Genomic DNA, 15,596 nt, shown 5'->3' with positions numbered 1-15,596 from the left:
GGGCCCCTTCATCAGGAAGGGAGCGGGAACTGGTGGTACAGCGTGCTGCCGTCTGCTGAGAATGAGGCAAGGAGCATGGTGAAATAGTGGGGCAGCAACCCTAGATAAGCAGTGAAGCTAAATGCATCGCAGGCTGAATACAGTGGGAACCTGGTATTTTCATCTGACTCATCGCTCTAAGAATTGCGTTGTGATCTCTCCTTTCCAGGGTTAGCTCCTTCCTGCTTCCAGCTGGCACATCTTCTCATATATTAGGCCTGATGCCCTTGTTCTGCAATCTTCCACTATTATTTCTATTGCTGTTTCATACTTAGCTCATCACAGTTTTCTTCAATGGCCTACTAAAGCTTCCCTCTGGATTCTTCCTGCTCAGTTGGGTACCGCTCAGCAATTTATGGGAAGCTTTTTGTTTGTGCCCATCAACTGCAATCCAAACTAGAGAAGTCGTTACTCCTTGTCAAGTGGCAGCGCTAATTGCGACCCACACTGGGTATATCATCAAGGGTATTTCAGACCTGGCTGTAAGAGCCTTTGCCAGGCCAGCTGGTATCTGTTCAAGGTGAGGACTTGGGTACCAGTCCCTGAGGGGCAAGCACCCAGGCATGTAGCTATAGCTTACTGGAATGGTTATATCAGATCAGAGACTTCTGAAAGACTGGTCACCCTCAGACACTAATTCTCATCTAGACTATTTACCTGGAGGCAGTCTCAAACTCAGAACTGTAAATAAATTTCTCAGTAATTTTTCCCTCTGGATATCTGTATGTACGAACCATTTCTGATCTGTACTGACTCACTCCTTTTCAGAAATACTGCCTAAAAACAGGCTCTTGTTTCAGTCCAGTTAATCTTACTAAGAACAAATCTGTTTCAGTCTGAGGTTATAATTTAAAAAAAAAACCAACCACCACCACCACCAAAAAAAACCCCAAACCCCAAAAAATCGCAACAAAACTCCTGTTGTTCCTCCTTGCAGATCGCTGTTCTTTGACTTTGTGGAAACAGTTGCATAGGTGGATTAGACCATTTAAAAAACATACACAGTATTAGTGGGGCATAGGGTTTTCTTGTGACTTGAACTGGTCTTCTATCATCAGTAGCCAAATGTATTCATTTGGTCGATGACACCAAAGTACCTTCATGATTTGAATGTGCCCTGCAAAAACTCACCCAAGCCATTTTCACAAGTCTCTCTCTGTTCAGCGCAAGCACTCCAGAAGTATCAGATAAGTGATGTTAACTGGGGAAGGAGCCCCCCTGCCCCAATGTACATCCAGAACCACTTCATCTTTGATCTTAGTTTGCTGGTGGTTTGCACAGTAGCCCTGGGCAAATCTTTCGATTTTGTATGTTCGCCTTTCCTTAGCTCCAAAATAAGAATACTTGCCCAGCTGAGAAAAACACTGTGAGGATTTTAAAACAAAAAAGGGTTTGTGTGCCCCAAATCTTGTGTCATTTTTTTCAACAATACGAGTTGGCCTAATGAAAGATACTTCTTCATATAAAACTTGTCCTTTGTTGTTAAGCATCTAGTGTATGTTGTCTGGGCTTCTGGCCTCTCCAGTGGAGAGGGAGTTATTTTTAGATGGCAGTTTGCCCAGCCTGTCTTAACCCTTTAGGAAAGCAATTTGTCTTTCAGTTGAGTACAGACAGCTTCCAGATGATGAGATGTTTGGACTCACTACAGTTGGTTGAAATGAATTCCACCGTCTTCAGCCAGTCATTGCCATCTTTAAAATGTTTATATTTATTTGATAAATTGAGTAGAAAATGGAATAAAGATATGCCAGATACTTTCTGGAAGTCTGGTTCTTTGGAGGATCAGCTGAAGACATGAGCCTTTACATGAATACTACAACATCAACAGCATCTCCATATCAAGGATTTAAAGATAGAGTTCGCTTATGGTTGGGACAAATAGCATTCAGTGTCCTAAGGCATTGATGTGCATCCATGTGTTTTTATTAGTATGTGTGCGTAGAGCATGCTTGTATATACAGACAATGCAAATGTCCTAAGATACAGAAAACCTGTTGTTTTGCATTCTGAGTACATTCTGCATTTTTCTGTATCCCCAACTACTAACTATATCAGTCCTGTTAGGGGTAACCTGTAATTCTGAAAATATGCTTGTTGATGGTCCTTTTGAATGTATGTGAGGTTCTCTTACGTATCTAGTACTTGTCTTTGGATAAAGGCCAAAGAAAACTTTTTTTTGATGGAAACAAGTTAATGCAAAAAGTTTCAATTCACTGTTGGTCTTCTATTCTTTTGTTCTGCTCTCAAAATGGAAATTGAGCTTTTACTATCTATTACAGATACATTCTTTGAAAAAATCAGTTTTTCAGCAGTGCTATTAGCAAACTTTGACTCTTTACCAGAGAATTTCTAATGAAGGAATGTGACCACTTTGGAATAAGTGTAGCAATAACCAATATATTTTGAAGTCTTAAATGTTGGAATGATTTTGAAAATAAGATTCCCATCTCTCAGAAACTTGAATGACTCTCCTATGAGAACTGAAGTGGTTCTGAGTCTATTTAACAACTTCACAGGCAAACAGGTCTCTTCTTTGAGCTGTACTTAGTTGTGTCTTTAGCTGAAAAGGAACTTGTCAGACTTGATGTTAGGAATATTGCATTAGAGGGGAAAAACATTTAATTGTTAATGTATAGTTTATTTGACATTACTGAGTTTAAGCAATGATTTACCCCAAACTCCAGGAGTTATACACACCTATAATTTGGAAGCAAGTTGGAAGACGGTTGATTATAGAACTAGCATTCCTGTTGCTTCTGCTTAGCAAGCTGTCATGCACGCAGTCGGTGTCTGTAATATTTATTATACACCAGGATTCCTATTTTGCTTTTCTCCCCCTGTACATATTTTCTGTATGCTAGAGCTTTGCATCTCTGTTCCCTCCTGTATAGTAAGACTCTGTGAGCGTTGGTGGAAGTAGAGCAGAGCTGACAGTATATAATTCTACTGAACTTCCCTCTGCTTCGGCGACACAATCCCACAGCAGGCATACAGGCTTGTTTTGCCTGGTTTTTGGTGTGTGGTTTTTGTTTTGTTTTGTTTTGTTTTTTTTATCTATACAGTAGAAAAAGGATTTAGCTGGAGAGAATGGGGAAGGGTTATAATACACAGATTTAAAAAAAGTAAGGGGAAAATGAGCTACAGGAAATAATGTTAAAATATAGTATTAAGAGCCTGCTCTGATGGGTTTGAAGTGATTTTTTTGCTATTTTGGAAGCAGATCACTAATAAAGCAATCAGTCATAGATACCTTTTTACTTGCATCTCCTACCAAATTTTTCATCCTGCTAGTTTCTACCACAGGAACAGCATGGATCTAAATACCAGCTGGAGCCATAAAAGTGATCTTAGCAGCAGGAGTGTAAAACTTCAGTACTTGAGCTACTGTATGAATACAAGGATGTGTTAACAGTCCAGGACTGCATCTCCACAAAGAATTTACATATGTCCACTTTGAAGTATGTAAGTGGTCCTATGGACTGACAGTATTTATATCAATACAAAAACGATTTTGCTGGTTCAGGCTTTGCTTTCCAGTCAATCAGGCAAATCCTACATGGTCTTATGTGTTAGCTAGGGCTGCAAAATAACCTTTTGATTGTGTGGTATAATACTGTGTATGTTTACATTACAAACATGTCATTCCTTCATGATCACCCTTTGTTCCTGTGATTCTGACTGTGTCTGTTAAGATGAAGGTTTGGCTTTGGAAAATTGGAAACAGGACCTGGGTTTAGAATTGTATCCATAAACCATGCATGAAGTCTAAATAAGGAACAGAATTCCCATAAAACAGAGTAATGGAAGCAAGTGGCTCCTGCTGCAAAGAATGAGAAGACCTGTTCTACTTAGTAATAAAAGCTTCAATATGTTAGTTTGCAGATATTTATTTTGGGGGCATCAATCTTGTGCAAATTTAGTCCATTGGCTGATTATTGATGATACAGAAAACATAGAGAGGTTTACTACCCAGATGGTAATAGGTGTGCAGAGTTGCATTCTCTTTATGAGAACAGGAAGGAAGAAAATATTCCAGGTTCTAGTTTTTACAGTTATGTCCATTTTTGTTGTAGCAGGACCTAGTAGGTCTGTCAGTGGTAACTTTGTAATTTGGCAGTCTTTGTACATCAGCCATATGGAGCACAGACCCTTATAAAAGTTCTGGGAAACCGAGCTGCAGTGATACCCCAGATTTTGAGCTGGGGCAGAGGGGAATGCTCTCTAAGGAGCTAACCTCTAATTTGCTGTTTCCCAGCTTTGCTCTAGTGAAATAATTTTAATAGACATCCGAAATGCCAAAGGCACAATGGAACAATTCAGCTATCAGTAAAAGCATGTTATCTTTTCAACTGCACCTGGTTATAAATAGATGTGGTAGAAGACCCTAATTATAGTTTGTCTTAAAAGGTAGGATTAGAGCTTTCAGGGTTTTTTTCTGGGAGTCAAGAGCAGACTTTTGTCCATGGTTTTTGGTTTTTGAACTGGATATAGGGAAAGATTAAAGGGCTTGCTGAAAGTTTCCTTACCATGGATGTACATTATGGTCACGTAATTATTTTGCCAAATGTCCATGCATTCAATGTGTAAAAACATCTCATGCCCCAATTATGAGCTGCCTTTGAGAGCATCCTCTAAAAGAATGAGGTAGGCTGTGGATAGGCATCCAACCTGAAAAGTGATTTTGATGCAGAGGTATATGCAAGTGTCCAGCTTGTTCATCCTCCAGTTGCTCTGCCTGCCTGTTAGAATGTGTCTCCAGTGCAACATCACAAAATAGATGCAGTTGCTGTCTATATGAATCTCCCATAATATTTCTTTTGTTTATCTACAAAATGGAAATGGATGGAAAATGAATGTTGTACAGTGTGTTCTGCCTCATGCATCATCATCAAAACATACTCCTGTGTTTCTGAGCCTGGTCTTTACTGCTGGGATCAACGTATGAAATGGTGATAGCACAGCTTGATTCCTATAAACTTCCTATAAAATTCACAGCAGGAATCATGATACCATGAGTGTGGAATTCACCTCTGTCTATCTTAGAGGACCCCTTTGTGGGAGGCAGGATGTTTCACTGTACCACTGATGTTCCCTAATCATCTTGGACAGTTTGGATTTTAATTTTACTGAGGGAACAGAATATTTTTTCTTTATAAATCTTACTGAATTGTACTGTTACGGATGCTTCAGGTACACCAGGTAGCTACACCAAGGAATGGGTCATCTGTACACAGAGTGTATCGATTTACTCATCATCAAAGAAATTCTAAATGATGAATCAAAGAGGCATTTTTATTCTGCCAGATTGGGTCAGTCTGGAAAACTAAGACAGTTTTCAGATTTGTACTTGCACTGCTGAATTTTTTTTTTTTTAAGGCAGTAGTGGCAGATGCACATTATATGTAACAGGTGTACATTGTATGCACCCCTTCGACTTTTGGATGTTTGACAAGTCAAAGACTGCACTTCAGAAAGTATGACCAAGCACTGGTCATTAGGATGCTGCAGCCATTAAGTAGTCAATCCAAATTCCTTGGATTTTTGGCTTGTACCCAAGAAAAAGCTGGGGTGCTGGGTACATCTTGTTTGTTTCAAGTACGGACCCATGACAGTACAGACATACAAAAAAGGAACTTGTTAGCATCAGCCAGTTAAGTAAGCTTCACGCTGTGAGCGTAAAGCAGTGTGGCCAGTATGGATGGCAGTATGCCCTATTTGTGGCATGCCTCTGCAAGAAGACATTGCTGCAGGATACTGAAGCCTTAGCAGAAAAGCAAGCACCACAGACTGAGCCCTGGAAAGGTTACGGTCAGCTGGTGTCCTGGGTGGTGTTTGAGGTACACTTTACAGGGGGACAGGATTTCTGGATTGTTTTTAACCATGCTGATATCACAGGCTCTCCAGCTGAGAGGTGAAGGTGGAAGCCTTGATGATGTTTGGCGTGGTCTGGATATGCCTAAGCTATGTGATGCCTGAAATGAGATTCCAAAATCCATATTGTGGCGTCTATAAACAGTCTGATTTTTAGCAGTACCAAAAAACAGAGCTGCTGTCAGCAATTCGTTTAATACAATGTACTGTTTTGCATTTAGTGGCAAGGCAAATGGGCCAAAATTAAGAGAGATGGTGATCTTAACACTTCTTTATTGCATAGGCAGATCTGATTCAGAAAGATGGCAGGGGCAGTTGATCCCATCAGGTTGAGTATCTTTTGCATCATTTGACCCAGGTTTTCTGCTATTGCCAGTCATGCTTTTGAGAGGATAGCAGTCATCTACTACAGATGCGTAGTTTTACGTAAAGATGTTGAGCAGTCTTCTAAGACTTGATGGTGGTGGTGCCGATTATTCCAATAGCCCTTTGTCAGGTACCTGTTATCTTCCATTTTATAACCCTTCAGAACAGATAGGGAAGGCAAAGAGTTAACACCTATCTTTGCGTAGCCTCACCCCTTCCCTCCTTTTCAACTGTACAGACGAAAGAGAGGAGCAGCATGAAGGAAGAGGAGGTTATGATGTGGAAAAAATTATCAATTTTTCCCTGTTCATCTCATCTTCACCCATCCTACTGTCAGTCAGAACTAAATGTGGATATATCATGCACAATTTTTGGTGTACTCAGAGAATTTAAAGTGGGCATATAAAAGTCAGCAGCCCGTGAAATCAGGAAATTTATAAATGTTCATGCAAGCAGACAACCTGTGGCAGGCTGAGACCTTCTGTCTTTTTTTTTTTTTTGTGAGAAACAGCTACAACCCCTGTGCTCTCTTTGCAAGTAACAGTTGGTATCACGCCTGTCCTACAAGAGGTTTAGATGTGGAGACAGTGAGCCAGAACTCTTGCAGCATATATATTTAGGCTTGTGTTGCCATGCTATCCCGCTAGACCTAAGTGTTGGCGCTTAATTCAAGGACTGATAGGTGCACGTGATGGTGTGTGTCTAAAGCCAGTAGTTGCTATTGTTGTCATGGCATCCTCTGATGTAGGTCTGAATTACATTATCAATGAAAAGTACTGCAAATTGAAAAGATCCTTGTACATGATGCACATATTACAGTGCAGCATAGAAGAGGTCCATTCAGACTGAGTGCTGCTTCATGGTAATAGCCTTCCTGTCCAAGCAGGTTAAAGGGGGACAAAAATTACGTGCTTGGCCTGTCTCTTCACAAAGCTAGAATCTGTCGGAGTTTGGTATGGAAGTTACACATTACAGAGTTACAAGAGCTACTCAGTAGTGGGAATAGGAAGGATTCACTGTTCATGGTCTCTTTAAAAAATAAACTTCCATTGAAATTCTTTTCCGTGCGTATCTCAATTGCAGTGACATAGAAATTGCTGTTTTCATAGTTACAGCCTAAATGCCACTAGCCATTCCTCTGCTAGCTGATGGAAACTGTGGCTCTGTTACCTCAAAGTACACGGCCAGATTTCTGCCTATAGTTTGGAAGGAGCCTTGCAGAAGACACTCCGATAAAGAGCGAGTCCCTAGAGCAGCGCCAGGGCCCTTGCACAAACCAGGAGACACCGGTTGCTTGCTTTATTTCTCTTAAAGATCCTTAGGTGGAAGGGTTTAACTCTCATGCAGAACTAAACCTTGAAAGTGAGCAAACGTGAGTCTCGTTTGCTGGAGCTGCTATGTCGCACATTCCCGGGGACAAAGGGTGCTCTGGGGCTGCATGACACGCTGTCCGAAGCAAGTGTGGATTTCTACCTCAACGAGCTGGTCCTGCTGCCAACATTCTCTGCATACCCATCTCAGGGAGGCCCTCCTCCGTAAACTCCACATGAAAGAGAGCAGACTAAAAAGCCTTAGAAAGTGCATCCAGCTTTTTGTTTTCTTTGTCATCAATGCAGTGTGTTCTGGTGTCTCCAAGACAACCGTGTCTAAAAGGCTGACTGCATCTTTCACTGCTGCTCTATAGTGAGCTTGCCGAGATGGGCTGTGAAGGCCAACCTCTAGCCATTTTTTATCCGTGAGTTTTCTGGGTAGTACCTAAGTACTTTATGTGCTTGCTTCGGTTTCAGTTTTATTGCAGGAATTAAGCTTTGGTTTATCAATTTTAAAGATATTATCTTGGGGTTGTCCCAGCTCATCTTTCTTTGAATAATTGTAACAAGCAGTTAGGATGTTGTTCCCAGTAACGCCTGCAACAATGCTGGCTTTCTTTGCATTTCAGGCCTATTCTGCATCTGATAATAGATGCCTTCCTGCCACTGAATAGAGATGTACTGAATCTTGTGTTCTGCGTGCTCTTTGTTGCCCATGTGTGCCGCCTTCTTGAATGATTGCTGATTTCAGATTTAAGTTTAGATAGTCAGAATAGTTACAGTTTTAGGATTTCTGTATAGTTGTCTTGTCAGTTTGCAGATTTGCAAATCTGAAGAATTTGCAGGCAGGGGGAATCACTCATGGTATGTGTTCTCTGAGCAGCAACACCACAAGGCTTTCCCAGTGCTCATCTGGCCTCTATGGCCCCTTCTCTGTAAGCTACTTCTCTGCCACTTGTTTAGAGAAAACGGGTGATGAAAAGTGATTTCAAGGGCAGCACATGCCTCCTATGAGGTCAGGAGCTTTGGGAATTACAGTTGTTCCTTACAGTTGTTAAGGAGAAGCTGGATCTTTTAGCTAAAGAGAAGAGTAGTTAAAGATACTTAATTATTTGTGGTTTATAGCTGCAGCGGTCAAGAACAGTACCGCATCCCTGCGATGGGCCTTGTCAAGGTAGTTAGCATGGGCATTTGTAGGAGTAAAGCAACTGTTTTTCCTACTGTCACTTTCAGAAATGGCCAAGACCTGTATGTTGAGACAAAAGAAAAAGAAATAAAATGATCTCACGGCAAATTCCAGCCTGAGTGGTTGCAATTTTGTTCTGTTGGCAACCCCAAGGTACTGTAAAAATATATAGATAAACCTATAGATAGACAACATAGTTATGTATGTTGGGAAATCTTTATTAAAGATCATTTGTCAATTTTGCTTGTATTATATATGCCTTCAAATCCATCTCAGATCCTGAAGATGCTGCATCAATTTAGTATTTGTTGTAGACCATTAATTTATTTGTCTGTCAGAATCCAGCATCTTAAAGATAAATTGATTTCTGCAAGCATTGTGTTGGTATAGTTGAAAGGATAAGTAAGGGCTTGCCTGTAGACAGTAAGAAAGGACTGAGAACAAGACAGTATTAGTGGAGCTGTAGTCTGCAGTGGAATGAATGAGAGCAGCCCGTGATGGGTATGACCAGGGCCATAACTAACTTGGCAGAAACATTTCCACTTGCCTGTGTGTGGCTGTTGAGATCAGTCGTGTATTCCCTTAGCACTATATATTTAGAAACGTTTCCTCTCATTTTCTGCTGACTGTACTGGGGCCTGTGCAGAGCAGCCTAATTGAGGTGCAAGGGGATACACTATGAAGGAATGGGGAGACTGGGACATGCTTCGTACTTTGTCAGCCTTGATTTTTGGGGTGCTTTTCCTCCCCTATTTTTCTGTTAGCCATGAGAGCTTTTTGGGAAAGCCACAGGAGCAAATCCTCCATTTGGTGGAAGGATTCCAGGCAGCAGAAAGTGGTGTACCTCCTTTTCATTTTCCTAGGATGCAGTCTTGCAGTTCTCATGCATACCAAACTCTTCCAAATCAATACCTGTGTGTGGTACAGAGAAGTTTCTGGTATCTACTTGTTTCCCTTCAGTGCTTTCTTTGCAAACACAGTGACTTTACTCTGGAAAAGCTGGTCTTTGGGGTTTGATGTTTTATTTATTTATTAAGTATCATTTTGAGATGCCTGTCCAGGAAGGTTTTTGTTTAACTTTCAAATGAAATCACAAGTGAGAACTCATGCATTTCTCTCTTCTGTAGCAGTCTCTTCATTTTCTCCTGTGTTATCTCATTTAAAACAAGTATAAATAATAGTAAGATTACTTTAATGCTTTCAATCTTTGGGGTTTTTTTTGGAAAACAACATGAACTCAAATTTCCAGTAGATGCCATCCAACAATTATAACAGAGCAGTGCAGTAAATAATGCCTAGAAGTTGGGGGGCTTTTTTTTTTTTTTTTTAGGTTTTAGTTTTATATGGACTTAAGGTTCATTTGATACGACTTACTACATTAACAGGCTATGGCTGATTGGTTCAGGCTTTTCAGGTCTTGCTTAAATTCACCCTAGTATTGTGGCTGCCCTGCTTCAGTTGTTCAGTTGCACCATAAATCATTTGTTTCATGTGTATGCAACGGTTTTAGTAAATTGGCTGATGTGGGCATTGAGTTATGTAATGATGAAGACCTTGAAACTATAATTAGTTTTAATCTACTGTGCGCTATCAGAATAACCTAAAAGACACAGCACTTTGCGCTGAGGTATTGTTGGTAGTAGCACTTAATAATCACAATTCATAATCTGTTAAATTTTTAATAATTTCAGTGTTTCATGTTAAATGAACATTTTGGTTTCGAAAGGTGGGTTGTTCCTTTCTGTAAATAGCTCAGTATTAACCAGAGTCACCTTCTTATTCTTCAAAGAATGTAATATTTTACAGTTGACTTCAGTTTTAGGAGTTTTGACAGAAATTGCACTTTTACCTAGATAAGGGTTGGAGGGGAAAGATAAAATGATTGTTCAAGGTTATTACTGAAATCCCTGTTGTCACCAGCTGTGTTGTAATTTCTCATTTAACATGTGATAGCGGTGCAGCATAAACTACATAATGGCCCATAAATAAACTTTAAAAATCCATATTTCTGTTTTTATCGTTGGTAATGACTGCTAGTGGTCACTGTCACTGTAACTTCTGCCAAGCTGTAAATAAAACTCTTTTTCAGCCATTTATTGCTTCCTTTAACTTGCCATGCAAATCTTTAGCCTGAGAGATTTTTCTCACCGGGAATCTGCATGGCATTGTGTTTTCCTATGAAGATGAGGACAAATTCTTCCTCAAATTGTAAACCTTTGCAAAAGCAGCTTGCTAAATACTTTGAGTATTGGAGGGATTTGTTTGCCTGCTTTCTGTTTGCTTTTGGACTGGCAGGCTTAATACTCTTTCTGGACACGTTACGTGGAATAATTGGGGTGGGGGGAGGGAGAAAAAAAATATAAAAGTGTGCCACACGTAGCTTACCAGTTGGCAAACTTGATAAAGAAACAGAGCTAGGACTCGGTCTGATTTCCCTAGACAGCAGTCAAGTACAAACGCTTTTATAGCTTTCACTGCCCAAGGCAAGCTGGAAAGAATTACCGCCCCTCCTAGTCAAAAGCCACTTGCACAGTAAACAAAATAGTCACTAAACAATTTGCTGCCCTTGATATTTTGTTGACCTGCGTGACCCCTTGTCCTGCCTGCACGGCAGAGCTGCCCCTGCAGCAGCGTCACTGGAAAACTCGGGGCTGCAGCATTTCTGTGGTGTTTGATGTTGTATTCTAGAGCTGTGTGTTCGTGTGTCGGAGCATAAATTCCTCGGCCGAGGAGAGGCTGAGATGGCTTCTCTTGTCTGGAAAGACAGAGGTCTGTAGCGATTATAGGAGGAGTAGAAACTGCTTGTGGTTAGGCGCGGATGATGCTCGCCTTGTGCTGCATGAAACTGCCCAGCTCAGCCCTGGCAGCAGTAGCAGCGGATCCTCCTCACCTCTCATCTCTCGATCTCTGTTTTGCTTCTGCAGGGCAAGTCCTCCTGTTTGATCGGCAGGGATGGTCCCTGGGGTCACCCAGAGCAGCATTAATAGGGGCAGGGATAGACATGATGCTCTATTCCCTGCCTCCTTTACTGGAAAGTTTTTAGCTGTCTTCGATCATGTTCTGTAGTAGGTGCATTTGAAGCCCCCAAGAAGTTTGTTGTTTGTTTTTCTTTGAAGTTATCAACCATGGTAAGGAAAGGAAGTAGTCAAATCATTACTACATGCGCACGATGTTTATGAGCAGATGAGAAATCTAGACGTGGCTATTAGTCTAGTAAATGTAATAAAGTACTGTGTCAGGAAACATAAATACACCTTTTCAACCTTGGTAAATTTAATTTTGGAGAGCAGCAATATTTCACAGCCCAGCATTAAACAGTATCAAAACTGCATTCAGTTTTGATGAGCCAGTCTTCCAATTCAAAGTATTATACCTTTTGTTGACTAGGCCTTCTAAATGTATTTCAGGCTTGGATGAAGAAAGTAAAGGATGAAGCCGTCTTCCTTACATTAATAAAAAAACCCCACATCTCAGTTTTCTGCAGTTCATTACCACAACCAAGAAAAGTATCAAATATTATTAATAAATATTTTTAAAATAAAAAACTGCTACCTGACTGAAAAGACATTTAGGGAAAGATGAATCCTTTCCATTTTCATCTAGAGAAATGACATAGCTTTTTTGCTCTTAAACATTCAGTTTTCCCTTCAGGTCAATGAGCACCACAGGCTCAACTATGCTTTTGACCTGATGAGGCTACAAAGAGAGAATGGTCCTATTTGACAAGAAAGGAAACATTTACATGACTCATACTCATTTATTTTTTTCAATAAGAATTAAGGCAGAGAGTTAAGGCAGAGAGTCAGGTTGTGTCATATATAGAAGGCAGGTTAAGAAGAGGCGTGGTGGAGGCAAGGTGTATTAAGAAAAGGGAGATTAATTAATACTAAAACAAGATAACATTGCAATACTGGGCAAAAGAACAGAAATCCATTGGATCTGAAGGTAAGCTAAAGTAAAGATAAAGCTATGCAGCTGTACATGAGACAGTTGAATGTGATTTATAAATAGATTGAATACAGTTACTGATTTTTATCCTGAGGGCTTTTTGAGTACCACAGATAAATCACAGTTGCATGACTAAAATATCAGATGTCTCAAGTTATTCTGTTTACTTGGTCCTCAAAGAAAAGTTGAGTTGTAGTTAGTATTGGAGGCATCCAGCAACAAAGGAGTTAAGGAAAAAGCATGTGGATTGGGTCTATAATGGGCAAACTGCCAACAGTTGGACATCAAAAGTGACATCTCTGCATTTTTAAGAAAAAAGCACTGTAGTGAACTTCATCAAAATGTTAACTTCTAATAAAGGACAGCAGTCATGTTGTGTGCTTGTGAGCCAAAAGTCTTGTTAATTTTACCCAAATACCTTTTTCCATGCCCACGTTACAGTACATAATTCATTTGTGGATTCACTTATAAGTTCCTTGGTAATTTTTCTGATTTATGATACTGCTAAGCATGAATCTGTTAGGACTGTCACATGAATATTATTATTTTATGACATCATAGTCTGTTGTCTTTTGTAACATCCTTAAATTATGTACACAGTATTACAAGGATTATTGAAAAATGGACGCGACTTCTAAATGGAGTTCAATTTTCAATGGCTCTTTGCTTTCCCTTGGCAGCATATCAAAGCAAAGTAATAATGTCTTGGTGCCAGTATTTTAAAATGTAGCTCAGATGTTCAGTGTAAGGTCAGATCTGTTCCATTTCACTTGCTGCTTCCTCCTGCTGCTGGAGAGGCTGCTTTTAGTTTGCAGAAATACCTTTCTCATGGGAAGGTGAGCTTTAGGTACCACGATCTGAGCCTTGAGAGGCAAATCAAAATAACGCATCACTCATTTACTGTACGCATTGCCCAACTTAAAAGAGTTATTCTGGACACAGAGCACGTGGCTGAGATGGCTGCTGGAATTGGTTGTATTGCTTGCTAACCTGTCTGATTACCCTGTCAAAGTGTTGCACACCAGCCATGTGGACTTTCTCCACTGGGCAGGAATGTCTGCAGTAGTGTCCCTGTGAGCAACCTACGAAGTCGCTTGAAATGAATAGAAAACATTGAGCCTTGGTTTTCTTTTGGTTTGGTTTTCACGGTGTGCATGCATGAGGGAGATGGTTTTGTGGCTTTTTGTGTTTTGGTTTGTTTTGGGGTTTTCTTTGTGGTTTTTGGGGGGTGAGGGGGTGCGTGTTTGGGGGTTTTGTTTGCTTTTTTTAAACTTCGAGAACATAGCCCTAAAGCATAGTGAAATAGATCCTAAACAGCGTTGCAGAGTTTGACTCTAGTCCTTGCTGCGGGATGTAGACTAGCCAGACCTGCATGCAGATGGCTGTCAATTCCCTCAGATGTAGGTGGGAGGAGAGGGTGGTTTTAGCTGCCGCTGATGAACATCAGACTCCCAACATCTGATGACAGGTTGCTATTTCATGCTCTACAGTTTTGTTTCAACAGAAATTGAGTATGTTGTCTTACTGAATGACTTCGTCTTCTCTCAGTAGGTGAAAGTATCACATTTATGGACCAAAACCATTTTCATATGCATACAAAGACATGCTTGGTTATAGTAAGTGCCTGAGATTTATTGGAGAGGAGCCGCGCATCGTGCACCAGGACAGGAAAGAATTTTGCCATGAGTAACTTAAACAGTCATTTAGATAGATCATGAATCTGCTTATATTGGCTATCAAAAGCGTTTTGGTGATCTTTGTACAAGATGTTAATCATAATGCTTATCCTAAAGAAAAATATCTGCATCAGCAGTCATTACCGTAGGACACACTGGGTAGTATTTTCTGAAGTGCACAGCAAGTGTAGCATGGCCTTCTTTATCCCCTATGCAAACTGGCATTGTTTTTGGGGAGAGGAAGTGAAGAGAGATGTTTGTTCTCATGAGGGAATGCCACAGGTGTCTTTTCGGGGAATTCAAACATTTGAGGAAAATTGAGAGGAATACAGATGGCAGTTGAAATAGCCATTGAAATGTTGAAATGTTTATTACAATGGGGCTTTTCCACTCAGATTCCTTTTGGAAATGAATATTTAGTATTCTGGTAAGCAAAGCGAAGAATGCCTTCCTATTAGAATAAGACACTACTTGGGTTTCTAATGGCAAATTTTGTTTCGTTCTTGTGATGCATTGATTCTGCAAGTTACCACTGAATGTTTCCATTATCCAGGTGCTTGGACTGTGTTCGATTCATGTAAATGTTAGAAGTTATTACAATTTTCATCTAGTATCTAGGACCCTCAGTCAAGGATCAGTCCCATTATACTGATTGCTGTAGGGATAATCCCCAGACACTTTGCAGGCTAGGCATTTGGAGGGTGATGCTGCATAATCTTTACTAAGAAACTTAGGATGTCATGACTAATAATTGAAAAATCAAGACTGCATAGAGCACAATACCTCAGTGCTTCTCAGCAAAATAGTCTTGACTCAGACAGCAATAGTCAATTGCCACATCCAGAAATGAATCCTAATGATTCCCTTTAGGAGCCATTATCACATGTAGGGTTTTCATTGTGATATTTATACCTGTAATCTTTGGTCTTGAAGCTCATGTAACTGTTCAACCCAGCAAAAGGGTTCAGAAAGGTAATATCCTGTTCCTGTCCTTAGGCTTTGCTAAAAGTAGAATTTTTAGTTCTAGTTCAATCAGTCAAGCCCCTGCCATTTTCAGTGCCATTTTCAGGCATTATTCCAATCTAACACAATTTGAATGTCAAGTGTCTTGTGTTTTACGATCACAGGGCCCACAGGAAAGTCTAGACAAAAAAAAAAAATGTTGCATTTATCATAGGAAGTGTATCTTCAAATATATCA

Source organism: Pelecanus crispus, chromosome 2, assembly GCF_030463565.1.
Source record: "Pelecanus crispus isolate bPelCri1 chromosome 2, bPelCri1.pri, whole genome shotgun sequence".
Taxonomy (NCBI): domain Eukaryota; kingdom Metazoa; phylum Chordata; class Aves; order Pelecaniformes; family Pelecanidae; genus Pelecanus; species Pelecanus crispus.
The sequence above is the reverse complement of the archived record's forward strand: the minus strand, read 5'-3'. Positions refer to the sequence as shown.